We start from the raw sequence: 17873 nt of genomic DNA on the forward strand, positions 1-17873 counted from the left end.
GAAAAAAAAGTATCAATTTCATATACGATGTTCTTGTATACGCCTAACAATCTCTTACTGGAAACTCACTTGCAATCCCAAATTTTACTTTGCCTCGTCTGTCCACGTCTTTTATAAAAATTGTAGCCGGCCAAAGTGGCCGTGCGGTTAAAGGCGCTGCAGTCTGGAACCGCAAGACCGCTACGGTCGCAGGTTCGAATCCTGCCTCGGGCATGGATGTTTGTGATGTCCTTAGGTTAGTTAGGTTTAACTAGTTCTAAGTTCTAGGGGACTAATGACCTCAGCAGTTGAGTCCCATAGTGCTCAGAGCCATTTTTTTTAAAAATTGTGATAAATTCAGTATATTGAGCATTATTTCGGTTTATCTGCAGTTGTTGTTGTTGTTGTTGTGGTCTTCAGTCCTGAGACTGGTTTGATGCAGCTCTCCATGCTACTCTATCCTGTGCAATCTTCTTCATCTCCCAGTACCTACTGCAGCCTACATCCTTCTGAATCTGCTTAGTGTATTCATCTCGTGGTCTACCTCTACGATTTTTACCCTCCACACTGCCCTCCAATGCTAAATTTGTGATCCCTTGATGCCTCAAAACATGTCCTACCAACTGATCCCTTCTTCTAGTCAAGTTGTGCCACAAACTTCTCTTCTCCCCAATCCTATTCAATACCTCCTCATTAGTTACGTGATCTACCCACCTTATCTTCAGCATTCTTCTGTAGCACCACATTTCGAAAGCTTCTATTCTCTTCTTGTCCAAACTAGTTATCATCCATGTTTCACTTCCATACATGGCTACACTCCATACAAATACTTTCAGAAACGACTTCCTGACACTTAAATCTATACCCGATGTTAACAAATTTCTCTTCTTCAGAAACGATTTCCTTGCCATTGCCAGTCTACATTTTATATCCTCTCTACTTCGACCATTCCCTTTTTAAATTTTCTAACCTACCTGCCCGATTAAGGGATCTGACATTCCACGCTCCGATCCGTAGAACGCCAGTTTTCTTTCTCCTGATAATGACGTCCCCTTGAGTAGTCCCCGCCCGGAGATCCGAATGGGGGACTATTTTACCTCCGGAATATTTTACCCAAGAGGACACCATCATCATTTAATCATACAGTAAAGATGCATGTCCTCGGGAAAAATTACGGCTGTAGTTTCCCCTTGCTTTCGGCCGTTCGCAGTACCAGCACAGCAAGGCCGTTTTGGTTAATGTTACAAGGCCAGATCATTCAATCATCCAGACTGTTGCCCCTGCAACTACTGAAAAGGCTGCTGCCCCTCTTCAGGAACCACATGTTTGTCTGGCCTCTCAACAGATACCCCTCCGTTGTGGTTGCACCCACTGTACGGCCATCTGTATCGCTGAGGCACGCAAGCCTCCCCACCGACGGCAAGGTCCATGGTTCATGGAGGGGGGGGGGGGGGTACAAGTTACGTAAAAATAAAAAAATTAAATAAAAAAGTTACCGCACAGGGGCTTGATCCCATATCCCCCTGATTACCGGTCTGTACTCTTTCCGAGGCACAAATCGGTACCTCGAAACTGTTCTAACATACGTGGTTCATGCCTGCCCCAGCCGCCCAAAAATGCTGTTTTCTCTTAATTATTTACATCTGAAGCTCTCACTTCTGCCGCTTTCATTTCCGGCCGAGCCCTGTGTACACCATAAATTTGAACGAAATCGGTGATAACGAGTAGGTGAGAACCCCTTGTCTGTCTGTCTTTCATATTCTAAATGTCAGACCTGGTGGTATAGCAGTAAATTGTATACCTGGAAACCACGAGGTTGCAGGGTCAAGTCCCGGTCGGACCACGGAAATCTTCAGTGTGCCTTGAATCTGACCTTCACCTCTCAACGGTATGAGAAGTCGCCATGAATAAGACGTGGTTCGGCTTCCGCTTTACATTGTGCGACCCCTTTTCCCGATTCGATTCCGTAAAGGTTGTTTGACAATGAGGAAACTGAAATATGGTTGAGTTGAAATATCCATCCTGCTCATCATGTTTTGCATTCACAGACTTCCACGTATTCCCGCATCTAAAGAAACTTGACAGCTGGCTAATTAGTGAGCATTACTGAGTCGCTGTTGTGGATTGTATGTGAAAGTATGTAGGCAGCATCAAAGACTAAATTGGTCTGTTGCAGTAACGACCCTGAATATCCTCAAATAAGCGTGCTTGTCTTAACAGAGCGTGACGTTCCCTGAATCGGAGGTATAAAATTAAAAATGCCCCTCAGTTCACTGTCAACAGAGATCACACAGCAGTTCAGCAGGTGTAAGCTGTACTTTTCTTCGCTGTTGGTTTATGTTTCTGATTACGTGGCAGCGTACTGGTTCGCCCATTAGCTACGGAGTAATTGGCCGTTCCGAACCGTAACGTCTTACGTAATACACAGTCTCACGCTAATAGCCCGTCACACAGAGTATTCCTGTAACGCCTGAGGTCAGATTCCACGTGGATCCCATAAACGTGAGGTACGTTATAATATTTCTCTTGTGACGTACCCTTGAGATAAATATCCCTTTCACGCACGGACGCCAGAACAAGTGTGCACTCACTGAAACGTGGAAATTTGGTGTTTGATCGCTATAATGTAAATACAAAAGAACTACTGGTATTCGCGTGCATACGTCAATATGTGGATTTCGAAAAAATTTTGGCTTCATTTTTGCACCGCGTTACACACTTCACTGTTCTGTGGAGTGTAGAAGGGTACAGATGATGTAATATGGCAACAGATTTAATTTCATTCAGTTTCTCATGAAACATATTGTAAAATTCCTGTTCTTCATTACGTCCCACTTCGCATTAATAATATCACTATACACCCGTCTTCCTGCCCTTCCTCCTTCCTCGTGATCATCAAGAACTGGACCCACAACGTGAATACGTTACATCTCCTTAACTGATTTTTCTTCTTTAAGTAACTACCACATCTAAATGTTCGTGATTTTATTAGCGAATATTAATAGTTCTTTTTTAACTTCATACGTATGTGTCGATGCTATGTACTTTTGCGTTCCAAAAAAATACTCATATCCACGTATTTTTGAATACTCTATTTTTGAGTCACTACACAATGTAGTTACAAGTGTTGTAAATGATCGTCCTTGCCATTATGAGATGCTGACTTTACAAGTAAAAAGAATTTAGTACATTGCACGTTACGCTTTCTGATGACCGTAAGAAGGAGTTCACCTTATAGAAACCGAGCAAGGTCGGGTTGTGGTTAGCACACTGGACTTTCATTTGAGAGGACAACGGGTCAAACCCGTGTCCGGTCACGTAGTTTAGGTTTTGTGTGATTTTCCTAAAACGCCTCAGACAACTACCGGGATGGTTCATTTGAAAGGATATGGCTGACTTCCTTTCCCATCCTTGACTCAGTCCGAAGTCGATGTCGACGGGACGTTAAACCCAATCTTCATTCCTTCGATCTTATCGAAGGAATCACCTGCCAGTGACTAATAACTCCAACAACGTGATATTTTGTGCCGCCATTGTTAAATCTGCAGTTTACGTTTACATCGACAATCGTGCTTTAAAACATATCCATGCTTTGATTACAGACGATAAAATTACTTCTTTGGTGTTAGTGTATTAAGCTGCCATAAGCTACTTAATCATGATCACATTATTTCACTGGTTTTCTGAACATATGTTGCACATTACAAACGTTGTCTACAGTTATTTATTATACCAAAACTTATTGAAACGAAGATGATTTCTCGAATATCTTCCACGAACCAGAGTTGCGAACTGAAACGCTTACAGAACTCAAATATAAATCATCCAAAGCCATTCGATGCAACTCTCAGAAATTCTCGAGAAAGTCAGCTTTGAAGTTTGTAGTATCGTCCAGATATGGCGGTGCCACATAAAAGTCGGCAATGCTAATCGATACTACAGACATCAGCGAGGGTTCGCTGCAATCCGCGAAGACTTATGGGAAGCCCTCCTGACGACCACGTCTCGCTCTCAGCAGCAGCAACGCACTCATGCTGAGGTCAATATAAAGACATGCGCAGAAAAACGGTCTAGCCGTCAAATTTAAAAAGTTAGAGATTACTGTTGCCATCTGCTTCTGGGTACGGGAACTATAAAAATTGAAAATGTCAATTTTTATAGTTCCCATACTCAGCAACAGATGGCAACACTTGTCTCTAAGCTTTCATATTTGAGCATTAGCCCCTTTTTTCCGCACATGTCTTCATATACTGTTGAGCATCAAAAGCTGACCCTGGTTGGAGATACACTATGTGATCAGAAGTATCCGGACACCTGGCTGAAAATTACTTACAAGTTCGTGGCGCCCTCCATCGGTAATGCTGGAATTCAGTATGGTGATGGCCCATCCTTAGCCTTGATGACAGCTCCCACTCTCACAGGCAGACGTTCAGTCAGGTGCTGGAAGGTTTCTTGAGGAATGGCAGCCCATTCTTCACGGAGTCCTGCACTGAGGAAAGGTATCGATGTCGGTCGGTGAGACGTGGCATGAATTCGGCGTTCCAAAACATCCCAAAGGTGTTCTATAGGATTCAGGTCAGGACTCTGTGCAGGCGAGTCCATTACAGGGATGTTATTGTCGTGTAACCACTCCGTCACAGGCCGTGCTTTACGAACAGGTGCTCTATCGTGTTGAACGATTCAGTCGCCATCCCCGAATTGCTCTTCAACAGTGGGAAGCAAGAAGGTGCTTAGAATACCAATGTAGTCCTGTGCTGTTAAGGTTCCACGCAAAACAACAAGGGTTGCAAGCCCCTTCTATGAAAAACACGACCACACCATAACACCATCGCCTCCGACTTTTACTGTTAGCACTACACACGCTGGCAGATGACGTTCACCGTCCTTTCGCCCTATCCACACCCTGCCATCGGATCGCCACACTGTGTAGTCCACACAACGTTCTTCCACTGTTCAATCGTCTTTTGGCTCACAGATTATTTGGGATTTCATTGGACATACATGCAGGTTCTCCTTCCTGGCTCACAACCTTGTCACTTGACATGCCATATGTACTAGATTTAGTTGTAATTAATATAAGTAATTTTGCACTTGAATTGTTATATTCTACACTTCTATGAGACTTAACGTTTGATATGTTTACTAAAGACATTTCTAGTTTTCAAGATATATTATATATATGATTTGTTCTCCAATGTGTCTTTGAACCATCTACTTCTAGATTTACTCAGTGATTTTTAACGCTGTTTCCACTTTAGTAATCCACTGTCTCAAATAAAATTTTGTATAGAGGAATTGATTATGTACAACCTTCAGCTACCTGAATATTTTTGTATTTTTATTTGTGTATGGTAGAACTTTGGCATCAGTTATGATTAATAGCCTGCAAAAGGTGAAACTGTATTGGTATATATTAATATTCATATTGTTTTATTATTCGCATGAAATTTGAAACCTTATTGGTAACCTCATATAGAGAAATCTAGTTATGTTCAACCTAAAGGCACATACACAGCCTCCGCACTCAGGAATTGCATGAGTGAGAACCTGGTTTTAGGGGACACCATACATTTTAAAATTTCATTGTTTATACTTATTTTCTTTTATACTACGTATAATTATCTTATTTTTATTAATTATCCTAACTTTGGCAAACACTTGTTTCTGGCAATTGATGATTTATAATGTTATCTCATCTTTAAATATGATTTTTAATTTTGAATACAGGAATCTTGTTATGTTCAACTACAGCTACCTGAATACTTGCTGTATCTAAGATTGTTTACGCAAGAATTTCGGCTCCACTTTTTATTAATAGAATTGAAACTTTAACTTAAACCTACACCATCATATCTTAACATTCATTATGCTCTTATGTTTCATGCGAAATTTTAACTTCATTTATAATCTCATATAGAGAAATCTAGTTCAGCTCAACTTAGGGGCACATGCACAGCCTTGCTCTCTGGAATTGCATGAGTGAGAACTTGGTTTTTGGTTGATACCGTATAGTTTAGAAATTTCTTTGTATATTTCTATTTCTATTTGTTTTATTTTATATTTACATAATTATATTGGTTTTATTGATTATTTTGAATTAAAACATCACTTACTGTATTATATAGTGTATAACACACAGAGCAACAGCCAGGGCCGAAATATTAGAAAAAGGCCCGCCTCCTCGTGGCAGGGACGGGAAACGGAATGGGTGCTTGTCAAGCTAACCTAACCTGTGAGCAGTCATTACGGCTAAGAGACCTACATGCTGCCTGGCTTGTTACTTGTCTTAAGTAGCACACGGCCCACCTTAGTAACCCAGAAGATGGGCTACTCTGTAGTGTTTAAAAAAAATGTTCAATCGTCCAATGTTTACGCTCCTTACGCCAAGCGAGGCGTCGTTTGGCATTTACGGGCGCGATGTGTGGCTTATGAGCAGCCGCTCGACCATGAAATCCAAGTTTTCTCTCCTCCCGTCTAACTGTCATAGTAGTTGCAGTGGATCCTAATGCAGTCTGGAATTCCTGTGTGATGGTCTGAATGGATGTCTGCCTGTTACACATTACGACCCTCTTCAACTGCTGTCGGTCTCTGTCACTCAACTGACGAGGTCGACCTGTACGCTTTTGTGCTTTCCTTGTCCCTTCACGTTTCCACTTCACCATCACATCGGAAACAGTGGACCTAGGGATGTTTTGAGGAGTGTGAAAATCTCTCGTACAGACATATAACGCAAGTGACACCCAATTAGCTGACCACGTTCAAAGTCCGTGAGTCCCGCTGAGCGCCCCATTCTGCTCCCTCACGAAGTCTAATGACTACTGAGGTCGCTTATATGGAGTACCTGGCAGTAGGTGGCAGCACAATGCACCTAAAATGAAAAAACGTATGTTTTTGGGGATGTCCGTATACTTTTGATCACATAGTGTAGCTGCAGCAGTCAACATCGTCTAGGACCAACGAGTAGTTCAGGTTTCAAATGAACATCTACTGCTGTTAATGTTGAACGTTGTACCACGAAAGAATAGTTGCTAATACGTGTATGAAGTGATGTTTTGTTAGTTTATGACAGCTGTAAATTATTCAGTACTCCTGTGGCAAAGAAATGTGGCAAAGTTGGGTAAATCTTTTATTCATTAATGTAATAAAGCGAGCTAATACTCGGGTGTTCTAGTTTGATGAACCTTCTCCCAGAGCAATCAGAGAACCCACAGTTGTGATCGGACGAAAACGGTTTTGCTGGTCACAACAAAGTTATTCGCATGACTTCAATTCACTAATTCCGTTTAGTTAACTGTCGCAGCATGGGAAACTTCTAAGTCGATTTTCTAGGGTTTCTTTAGAGTTGCGAAGTCCTGATTAGGAAGACTGATATTTGAGTTCTGAGCTTCAGGTAACGTACATATAAAAAAAATTACAAAAATACGATTGTCGTATCGTCCCTTTGTTAGTGATTTTTTTCAGAAGTTAGGTATCGCAGGGGCTTAGAAATGGTTCTAAATATTTCTTTGTATTTTTCGCTTATGCGAATATTGTATACATTCACCTGTGTGAATGATCTTGTTAACGAAAGAGAGATAGAACTAATTACCTTCCACTATTTTTCCATACTGTAGCCAACCACTGCTCGCACACTTTCCATTATCTTTGATTAGTTTTTGTAGATCACCCTAGAAATTTATTGTGTGTTATGATGATTATTTTGTGTAGAATGGTTCACGAAATTTCCAGATACTGAAACACCTGTTTTCTCCAGACGTGGCATCGTTTTGTCCAGATTTCCAATACCCGTTGCCGGTCGTCACTCATTCTGTTCGATGTAAACACTATCGAGACCCATGTACTGAAACACCTGTTTTCTCCGGACGTGTCATCGTTTTGTCCAGATTTCCAATACCCGTGACAGTCGTCACTTATTCTGTTCGATGTAAACACTATCGAGACTTTACACTGAACACCTGCTCGTATTTATTACGCACTGCTTCACTGACTTGTAGGGTTTATCCCGCCTGTGACGAGATCTGATATTTCATAATTTATTAATTACTTACTTTTGCTTTGTGGCCGTATGTCATTACTGCCGTCATGGTCGTCAGCGCTGAATCTTAGATTCGAGTATAATAAACGGCAGCAAGGAAACACAAGAAATGTATAATCAGGTGGCTATAGCCTCTACTTTGTCAATGAACAATACCGTAGCAAAAGTGGCAGCCTGCAGTTAGAAGTTCCCAGAGAATATTTTAAAGAAACCTGAAAGAATTTTTTATTCTATAGTTGGCATATACACCAGCGGAAAAAAATTGCAGCACCAATATATAATTAAAGTAAAGTAATGAAATTTCTGGCGTACATTTGTCTAGATAACATGTTTAAGTGATTAACATTGCAAAATCACTGGTTGATGTAAGAGCAAGATAAGTCATTGCAAATGCGAAATGCTGGAACAGTAATAACCGGTGTAACCGCCAGAATGTTGAATTCAAGCATGCAAACGTGCATGCATTGTGTTTTGCAGGTGCTGGGTGTCATTTTGTGGAATGGAGTTCCTTGCCTGTTGCACTCGGTCGGTCAATACAGGGAGGGTTAATGCTTGTTTGTGGATGACGCTGGAGTTGTCGCCCGGTGATGCCCCATATGTGCTCGATTGCAGGCAGATATGATGATTCAGCAGGCCAAGGCAACATGTCAACAGTCTGTAGGACATGTTGGGTTACAACAACGATATGTGGGCGAGCGTTATCCTGTTAGAAAACACCCTTTGGAATGCTGTTCATGAATGGCAGCACAACAGATCGAATCATCGGACTGAAGTATAAATTTGCTGTCGGGGTGCGTCGGATAACCACGAGAGTGCTCCTGATGTCATACGAAATCGCACCCCAGACCATAACTCAAGGTTTAGGTCCAGTGTGTCTAGCATACAAAGACAGGTTGTTTGCGAGCCCTCAACTGGCCTCCTTCTACCCAACACACGGCCATCACTGGCACCGAGGTAGAACTAGCTTCCAGCAGAAAACACGACAGACCTCCACCCTGCCTTCCATTAGCGCTCGCTTGACACCACTGAAGTAGCAAATGGCGGTGGTTCGGGGACAGTGGAAAGCGCACTACAGGAAGTCTGGCTTGGAGCTGTATTGGAGGAAACCGATTTGTAAGAGTTCGTTGTGGTGCAAACTGCTGCTCAGATTGCTGCTTCAGATTCAGTACGATGCGCCAGAACCATACGCCGAAAACGATGGTCTTCCGTCTCGATAGTGCCATGTGCCCATCCGGAGCTCGGTCTTCTTGTGACCGTATATTCTCGTGACCACCACTGCCAGCAATCATGTACAGTGGGCACATCCCTAAGAAGTCTTTCTACAGGATCGCAAAAGAAAAATCCAGCTTCTCATAGCCTAATTAAACGACCTCATTCAGACCCACTGAGGAGTTTATAATGGCGACTTTGTAGCCTTCAAAGCATTCTTGTCTAATATCCACTCGCCACATCCAATCTCAAAGGTAACTAACGCTCACGACAGTTACAAAGTGTGTTTAAGGAAAACCCGATTGCATCGTCATAGTGGCGTTAGTAGCGCCTCACTTACGCGACTGACGCGAAACTGGAATAGACAATATATTTCAGATGTAAAACACACCTACCAACTTCTGTTCACGTGGCACAACTCCTTGGTGTTGCGATTTTCTTTTCCGTCAATGCATATGATTCATTTTCAGTTTTAGGCTGCAGACTAACATCTATTTTTAGACGTCATTCGAAAATGCTCCCTCTGTGCAAAATTTGTCAATAAGGATGTCACTGCTATCTATGAACTCAAGACATATTAGGTTTCCAGTAAGGGTCCATAATGATGAACTGTTGACGAGAAATTTAGTTGTCGAATCGAAAAAGAAAACACAGAGACGTGGGACAGTAATTACAGAACTGGATTCGAATTCGGGAGGATGGTGGTTCCAATTCTCGATCGGCCACCCTGAGTTTGGTTTCTGCAAGTAACAGTATGATGCCTTTGAAAATTACACTGTCGATTATATTTCACAGCTCTAGCTTGTTTTTCGTCGCTAATGGTATCATCATCGACCGTGCATTAAACCTTAATGTTCATTCTTCCTTCTAAAATGAAACTAGTTACTGGAAATAACGTTGTCGGAATGCAGTGATCGAGATATTGTCAGACCTTGCCCTGGGCATTTGAGCGACAGTTCTGCATGGGGTAGCTACGACACGAGATAACGGATAACAGCGACGACGCATCGTAGCATGGAAGCAATGAGGCCCTGGTAGGTCGCTGGAGGAAGTTAGCACCACATCTCCCCGTAAATTTCGGGGAGGGGAGGGGGGCGATGAGATCTGACGCCACAGGCACATCACAAAAAAAAAAAAAAAAAAAAAAAAAAAATTGGTTCAAATGGCTCTGAGCACTATGAGACTTAACTTCTGAGGTCATCAGTCCCCTAGAACTTAAAACTACTTAAACCTAACTAACCTAAGGACATCACACACATCCATGCCCGAGGCAGGATTCGAACCTGCGACCGTAGCGGTTGCGCGGTTCCAGACTGAAGCGCCTAGAGCCGCTCGGCCAGCCCGGCCGCCGGCACATCACAAATCTGGGAGACAGCACATCAACTGGAACTCTCCACTATGTTTCTCTAACCCCACCATCACACACCTGGCCTTGTGACATGGTGCGTTATCTTGTTGAAAAATGCCACTGCTGTACGGAAAAATGATCATCATGCAGGAGATTACATGGTCTGCAACCAGTGTACGGTACTCCTTTTGCGTCATGGCGTCTTGCACGAGCTCCACTGGACCAATGTATGCCCACGTGAATGTTCCCCAGAGCGTAATGGAACCGCCGCCAGCTTGTCTCCGTCCCGCAGTACAAGTGTCAGTGAGCTGTTGCCCTGGAAGACGACGGGTTCGCACCCTCCCATCGGCATGATGAGAAAGGTGTTGGGGTTCATCAGAGCATGCAACACTCTGCCACTGCGATCGCTTCTAGTGCCGATGACCACGTGCCCGTTTCAGTATAAGTTGCCGATGTCGTGTTGTTAACATTGGCACATGCATGGGTTGTCGGTTGCGGAGGTCCATCGTTATGAGTGGTCGGCGCACTGTGTGTTCAGACACATTTGTACTCGACCCAGAATTAAAGTATGCCTATCTTGTTTCACCAGTCTGCCCAGCTTACGCTGTCCGACATCTGTAATGAGGAGTGGCTGCCCAACGTCACGACTTCTGGACGTGGTTTTACCTTGGTTTCGCCACGTGTTGAAGGCACTTACCACAACACTCATTAAACACCCGACAAGTCGTGCGGTTTCCGAAATGCTTGTGCCGAATCTACGGGCTATCACAATCTGCCCTCGATCAAACTCAGCTATTTTGGGCACTTTCCCCATTCTACAGGGTGTTACAAAAAAATGTACGGCCAAACTTTCAGGAAACATTCCTCACACACAAATAAAGAAAAGATGTTATGTGGACATGTGTCCGGAAACGCTTAATTTCCATGTTAGAGCTCATTTTAGTTTCGTCAGTATGTACTGTACTTCCTCGATTCACCGCCAGTTGGCCCAATTGAAGGAAGGTAATGTTGACTTCGGTGCTTGTGTTGACATGCGACTCATTGCTCTACAGTACTAGCATCAAGCACATCAGTACGTAGCATCAACAGGTTAGTGTTCATCACGAACGTGGTTTTGAAGTCAATGCAATGTTTACAAATGCGGAGTTGGCAGATGCCCATTTGATGTATGGATTAGCACGGGGCAATAGCCGTGGCGCGGTTCGTTTGTATCGAGACAGATTTCCAGAACGAAGGTGTCCCGACAGGAAGACGTTCGAAGCAATTGATCGGCGTCTTAGGGAGCACGGAACATTCCAGCCTATGACTCGCGACTGGGAAAGACCTAGAACGACGAGGACACCTGCAAAGGACGAAGCAATTCTTCGTGTAGTTGACGATATCCCTAATGTCAGCGTCAGAGAAGTTGCTGCTGTACAAGGTAACGTTGACCACGTCACTGTATGGAGAGTGCTACGGGAGAACCAGCTGTTTCCGTACCATGTACAGCGTGTGCAGGCACTATCAGCAGCTGATTGGCCTCCACGGGTACACTTCTGCGAATGGTTCATCCAACAATGTGTCAATCCCCATTTAAGTGAAAATGTTCTCTTTACGGATGAGGCTTCGTTCCAACGTGATCAAATTGTAAATTTTCACAATCAACATGTGTGGGCTGACGAGAATCCGCACGCAATTGTGCAATCAAGTCATCAACACAGATTTTCTGTGAACGTTTCGGCAGGCATTCTTGGTGATGTCTTGATTGGGCCCCATGTCCTTCCACCTACGCTCAATGGAGCACGTTATCATGATTTCATACGGGATACTCTACCTGTGCTGCTAGAATATGTGCCTTTACAAGTACGACACAACATGTGGTTCATGCACGATGGAGCTCCTGCACATGTCAGTCGAAGTGTTCGTACGCTTCTCAACAACAGATTCGGTGACCGATGGATTGGTAGAGGCGGACCAATTCCATGGCCTCCACGCTCTCCTGACCTCAACCCTCTTGACTTTCATTTATGGGGGCATTTGAAAGCCCTTGTCTACGCAACCCCGGTACCAAATGTAGAGACTCTTCGTGCTCGTATTGTGGACGGCTGTGATACAATACGCCATTCTCCAGCGCAGCATCAACGCATCAGGGATTCCATGCGACGGAGCGTGGCTGCATGTATCCTCGCTAACGGAGGACATTTTGAACATTTCCTGTAACAAAGTGCTTGAAGTCATGGTGGTACGTTCTGTTGCTGTGTGTTTCCATGCCATGATTAATGTGATTCGAAGAGAAGTAATAAAATGAGCTCTAACATGGAAAGTAAGCGTTTCCGGACACATGTCCACATAACACATTTTCTTTATTTGTGTGTGAGGAATGTTTCCTGAAAGTTTGGCCGTACCTTTTTGTAACACTCTGTATACACGGACAACACGCTCAGAAATATTACATGAATCGTGTGTGCGTCAAACTACTAGCCATTCCTTGCCAGGTGACACTGCTATCGTCTGGACGGGTTTATATCGATAGCAGGTCGGTGATCATAATTTTCTGGCTGATCAGGTTAAGTTCCTGGTGTGAATACTGTTAATTCTGATTTCTGCTCAGTTAGCTTTATGATTTAGGGCATCCATAACTGTTGACGACTGTGTGTCCTCGACAAGAACTATGGGATGGTAGTGAAGAAATTCCTTCTCTGACGTTTCTCTGCCGTGAATGTCTGTCTTGAAAGGACGGATATGTAGACGAGGACTGCTCCATTGCGTCAAGGACCCAGACGGCCGTGGGCTACGGGACAGCGACAGACCCTGGCATTTCACGCACCTTCAGTTTCCGCACAAGTGACGCGCTTTGCCGTGAGAGCACTTGACACGCGAAGCACTGTGTAGCCTCCGTAGTTCACGAGTTCTCTCGTGCGATTTCATAAGCTTCGAAAACAGAATGTCCTCGCAGTTGCTCAGTGGGTAAATTGTGTCTGACATTCCGATAAAGACGGAAGCGGCTGCCCGTGTGAAGGAGCGAGCTGCTACTTACCAGCGGTGTGCGTAAGTGCATTTTTGTGATCGCAGGGGTCTCTGAGACACCCATCAGCGTATCAATAGCGAAAGGAATCTGACGGCTGAAGAGCCAATTTGTTTTTATGAAGCTAATTTCGCTCCATGATTGTGAGAAATTGTTGCGAGATTGTATCTTACGCGGAGCCCGCACTTTCCTTCCGTCATTCTTCGCACGTGTTTCGACACTTGTGTGCTATCCTCATTCTGACGGCTGCTCTTAGTGCGTTGCATGATCTCTGCGCTGGATTACTCTGGCTCTTAAAGGTCTACTCGCAGAACCTTCCTTAGTACAAGCAGTAACTTGTGTCAATCATTTAAATGTGAAATAGTGAGATAAAGACAGTTCCCAGTCACGTATATACGTAATTCAGAACATTTTATTACACCGTTGCCTGTTTTACGTCGATTACCCTCAGACAATGGAATAAAACGATTTTTACAGAAATTAAGGGGACCTGGACGTCATGAGGGCCCAAAAAACGGATAGTTTGTTTTTATTTAATACAATTCTGTGGTTCTTCCTGGTTCTGAAAATGTATATTTCATGTATATTACGTCATCATTTTCGTGTTTAAATGTCTTTTTAAAACAGATGTGACGCCTGTTTTTAAATTCCTAGCTTTCACACTACTGCCAAACACAAAACCTTGGCTAAAATAGCTCGTTATTTAATTTTGGCTCCAATATGTCCATAGCAGTTCGTTTGCGTAATATCCTTCAAGAACATGTCGGCTATACAGCGAGCAGAGATTCATTACAATCGATCTTTCCGTTGATAGAAATAGTTTGCTTCAGTTTACTTATGTTGTTCGTGTGCATTTGTGTTGTAAACTCTTTGTTGTGACTGCTTTAGGGGTGTTTCAACGATTTGGCACTGCAGAATGCCAAAAACTAAAAAATTCGGTTGCAGCCGTAAATTTTACCATAATAAACACACACATGTTTTCGAAAATCTTATTAAAGATTAATAAATTTTTACACAGCACGGTAGTGGGATTAAGTCTAAAAGTTTGCCAGGCATTGCTTCAAAACTCAAGTTGAAACATCTTATCGAAACTAAGCAAGATGTTGGCGTTGTACATAGTGAAAATAACGTTATTTTAATTAGTAAGTGCAAGCTTTCAGGCATTCTTTTGTCTGTTGCTAAATGTAAATACTCTAATAGTGAAAAATTACTTGTGTTTAGTGAGGACATAAGTAAGAAAATCGGCTATCTAGCAAAATTGTGTTGGAATGCCAAATGTATAAAGTTACGAAATGTACAATGATATCTCCTTTAACATCCGCAAAATATTGTGAAATGAATAATTGGTCACCTTGTTTATGCCATGAGATGTACTGGGAAGGGAAGACAGGCAGTATAGATATTCTGGGTTGTGATGGAATTCCCATCGTCATCTGACGAATTTGAGAGATATTGTAAACGTCTGCGTAACGTAATAACAGAAATCAGTGAAGCATCTATTCAGAGGGCAGCAAAATAAACTGCAGATATCTGTCAATCTACTGATAGTGTTGCTGCATTGGATGGTTACTGGCGAGGAATGGAGTTGTCACAGTTACCTGTATAGTTCCAGGCTACGCGCTGGACTACGAATGCCTGAAAAAACACTTCCAGGGTTGTGCCAACAAGGTAAATAAACACAAATGTGAGAAAAACAGCATTTTGTTGGTGGAGACTCTAACGGATTCACTAGTGTTGTGGCTGCTAAACCGTATGGTGAAACTGAAATTTAAAAGAAAACAAAATGGAACATATAGGGTATGTGCAAAAGAGAGTAGGCGCATGACTAAGGAAATTTTACAAGGACAGGACAGGAAAAAACTTCTCCGATGGAAAGCAAGTGGTGGACGAGGCAGAATCACTAAATTAGAAGAATATTATGGTCTAGCCATCAGAAGAGCCAGTGAAAATATCAGTGAGATTAGAAAAGCCATTTGGATAACTCTGTTTCACAGAATATCCACTTATGAGCATCTACAGGATGGCATGTGCCTAGAAGGCAATACTTCGTGGTGATAGTGCAATAACTATGATGCAAATGGACAAAAACATACACATGCACACCCCATGCCAGAATCTGTTATGGTAGAACTTAAGTCTATATATAGAAATCGTTCAGATTCTAAACTGCTGGAAAAATGATTACATGACAAAACGCAGAATCCAAATGAAAGTTTCAATAGCTGCATTTGGGAGCCCTCGCCAAATCTGTTTATTTTTTGGCATGTTGTCTTTCCAGACTGGTGTATGGATACTATAAAATGTTTTAATGATAGATTAACAAGCAGATGAAAAACCATGAGTAGAATAGATATCAAAACTGGAGACATCAAAAACGGGCTTCTCCATGTGAACAATCAGTGAGTCACTGAAGCTGAAAAAGCTGCTCAAAGTATGACAAAAGATACCACAATAACAAAGAAAAGAAAGGAAACTAAAGAATATGAACAAGATAGTGAGAATCAAGATTATGGATCTTTAATGTTTTGACATGTTATTAAGAAGAAAATGAAATGCAAATCCTTAGTTTCAGTTTCCCGTAATTAATATTTTTGCCCACTTACACATCATTATATCATTCAATATTAAAGATACAAAAACATAATTTTAAAAGACTAATAATTAAGCGCATGTCTACACAGTGAACCAGATTGTTCAACAATGTATTAAATATTTTAAGCTGGAGCATGTGATCTGATCTTAAACGATTAGGAGAAAAACTTACTTCTAAAAACATTTGTTAAGCACACAAAACAATAAATTAGAAAATATTCCTGATTTATTGTATTAATAAATAAATAATTCAAAGAATAAAGTTTGTTTAGGTCTCTTATTTTGAATACTGTGGAAGTGCAGTGAATTTTAAATAAAAATTACACGTTATCGAGTTCTTGTTGTTGTGGTCTTCAGTCCTGAGACTGGTTTGATGCAGCTCTCCATGCTACCCTATCCTGTGCAAGTTTCTTCATCTCCCAGTACCTACTGCAACCTACATCCTTCTGAATCTGCTTAGTTTATTCATCTCTTGGTCTCCCTCTACGATTTTTACCCTCCACGCTGCCCTCCAATGCTAAATTTGTGATCCCTCGATGCCTCAAAACATGTCCTACCAACCGATCCCTTCTTCTAGTCAAGTTGTGCCACAAACTCCTCTTCTCCCCAATTCTATTCAGTACCTCCTCATTAGTTATGTGATCTACCCATCTAACATTCAGCATTCTTCTGTAGCACCACATTTAGAAGGCTTCTGTTCTCTTCCTGTCCAAACTATTTATTGTCCATGTTTCACTTCCATACATGGCTACACTCCATACAAATACTTTCAGAAACGACTTCCTGACACTTAAATCTGTACTCGATGTTAACAAATTTCCCTTCTTCAGAAACGCTTTCCTTGCTATTGCCAGTCTACATTTTATATCCTCTCTACTTCGACCGTCATTAATTATTTTGCTCCCCAAATAGCAAAACTCCTTTACTACTTTAAGAGTCTCATTTCTTAATCAAATTCCCTCAGCATCACCCGACTTAATTCGACTACATTCCATTATCCTCGTTTTGCTTTTGTTGATGTTCATCTTATATCCTCCTTTCAAGACACTGTCCATTCCGTTCAACTGCTCTTCCAAGTCCTTTGTTGTCTCTGACAGAATTACAATGTCATTGGCAAACCTCAAAGTTTTTATTTCTTCTCCATGGATTTTAATACCTACTCCGAATTTTTCTTTTGTTTCCTTTACTGCTTGCTCAATATACAGATTGAATAACATTGGGGACAGGCTACAACCCTGTCTCACTCCCTTCCCAACCACTGCTTCCCTTTCATGCCCCTCGACTCTTGTAACTGCCATCTGGTTTCTGTACAAATTGTAAGTAGCCTTTCGCTCCCTGTATTTTACCCCTACCACCTTTAGAATTTGAAAGAGAGTATTCCAGTCCACATTGTCAAAAGCTTTCTGTAAGTATACAAATGCTAGAAACGTAGGTTTGCCTTTCCTTAATCTTTCTTCTAAAATAAGACGTAGGGTCAGTATTGCCTCACGCGTTCCAACATTTCTGCAGAATCCAAACTGATCTTCCCCGAGGTCGGCTTCTACCAGTTTTTCCATTCGTCTGTAAAGAATTCACGTTAGTATTTTGCAGCTGTGACTTATTAAACTGATTGTTCGGTAATTTTCACATCTGTCAACACCTGATTTCTTTGGGATAGGAATTATTATATTCTTCTTGAAGTCTGAGGGTACTTCGCCTGACTCATA

Source organism: Schistocerca piceifrons, chromosome X, assembly GCF_021461385.2.
Source record: "Schistocerca piceifrons isolate TAMUIC-IGC-003096 chromosome X, iqSchPice1.1, whole genome shotgun sequence".
Classification (NCBI taxonomy): Eukaryota; Metazoa; Arthropoda; class Insecta; order Orthoptera; family Acrididae; genus Schistocerca; species Schistocerca piceifrons.